Source organism: Schistocerca americana, chromosome 6 (genome assembly GCF_021461395.2).
Source record: "Schistocerca americana isolate TAMUIC-IGC-003095 chromosome 6, iqSchAmer2.1, whole genome shotgun sequence".
NCBI classification, from domain to species: Eukaryota; Metazoa; Arthropoda; class Insecta; order Orthoptera; family Acrididae; genus Schistocerca; species Schistocerca americana.
The window spans coordinates 186,596,917-186,598,870 of NC_060124.1; positions in this window are offsets into that span (position 1 = coordinate 186,596,917).

Sequence of the window (1,954 nt, forward strand, 5' to 3'; positions counted from 1 at the left end):
TCATCAGTCCCTAAGCTTACACACTACTTAACCTAAATTATCCTAGGGAAAAACACACATGCACCCATGCCCGAGGGAGGACTCGAACCTCCGCCGGGATTAGCCCCCCAGTCCGTGACTGCAGCGCCGAAGACCGCTCGGCTAATCCCGCGCGGCGTGCTGAAGTTCCTTGATGTGTTGTGTTAATAAAGTTCTACAGATCTTTAGCTGCCCCGGGATGTCCACTCATTAGTAGTGCACATCATCCACCATGCGACTTAACATTTTGCGTATCTGAATGCTGAGTCCGTAGATATTCCAACTCTGTGGTAGCTCGGCGGACGAAATATGTTTGTTACCTCCTTGAAAGAGCACGCTGGTCGCTTTAGAGCCCTGCAGATGGCATGGAACTGCTACCAGGCTGTCACTGGCTCTCCAATGCTAGCATCAGCCTTGTCAGTGAAGTGTTGTGTACTAGGGTTAGTCGTAAAGTTTCAATTATAGAGTTATGTAATTATTTCTTCTGTATATTTGCAGATCGTGTACACACTCCTGGGTATACACTTAACTCCACGTGCCAGAGCAACGTGGCATGCCGTTGGAAGAAACACAACACAAAGTCGCAACACACTGATGAAATGGAACATTCGTTTTCTGCATGGGCTGTCGATTTTTGCTTCGACCCCTTTCTCTCCCGTGTTCCCCTGAAATGGCACTCCCTGCCTTCTGTCTCTTTCTCCCGATGCGTGCCACGAATTTAGAGAATGACGAAGAGGTGACTGCCGAGGTGGCACGCGCCCTGAACAGCCAAAATGCAGACCTCTGCAACAAGTCAGCTACCGTTGAGAAAAATTTGTTGCACTACAGGATAAATATGTAGAACAGGGCTAACAATTTCCTTGGACGCAACTTGGTTATTTTCAATAAATTACATTTTATGAGCACAATTGAATTTACTGAGTACAATTCGTATATGCAAGTTGGTTATATGAATTTAGCGAAGTAAGGTGAGTCGGCAACGACACGTGACAGAGTATCAGAAATGAAGTGTCGCGTTTGCACGTACCCGTAATCACAACGCGAATGCAGCTGCCTGATTTGTTACTGTGTCAATGTGGATTGTCCAGTGTCTTTATAAGGAATGGTGTACCATTCACAGTGATGTAAGACGGCCTAGGAACAATGGTCGAAAAAATAACCCAACCGGAAGCGACCAGAGACGAGTGGCAGGCCCTGTCAGTGACAGTTGGTTTCAGACCTATCGGGGGAGGAGTGGCTGCTGTCAGCGAATGAACGTCCATCTCTGTCCGTTTCTGAGAGAACGCTGCGAAGGGAACTGTGTGCGGTCAACGTCTGGAGTCGGGGCCTCGCAGGTAATGAACAGCAGACTGAGGTTTTAGAGAATCGTCGGGAAGAACCAGTGTGGAAGGAAGTGAGATGCTGAAGTACTGAGAAACGATGAGACGCATTTCAAGTTCGGTAAAGAAGTGGATACTGCGATAAGGAATACCACAGCAGGCAGTTCAGCTGAAGAAGAGTGGGCATCTCTAAGAAGAGCCATTAAAATGTTCGACAGAAAATCATAAGGTAGAAGGAAGGTAACATAAGAAATACTTCTATTGATCGACGAAAGGAGGAAGTACAAAAATGTTCAGGGAAAGACAGGAACACACCAACATAAACTGCGAATGAAATTAATAAGTAGTGCAGAAACGCCAAGTAAAATGACTGCAGGAAAAATTTGATGAAACTGAGAAAGAAACGTCGTCTGAAGGTCTGACCCAGCATATTGAAAAGACTGAACAACCTTCCGCTGTTAAACGTAAAGAAGAGAGCGGGTAGGTGGAAAGATTTCATCGAAGGCCTCTATAAGGGGAGGAATTGTCTACTGACGTGATAGAAGAGAAAATTGCAATCGATATGAATTAGATAGGGAATGCAATATTAGAGTCAGAATTTAAAATGGTTCTGGTAA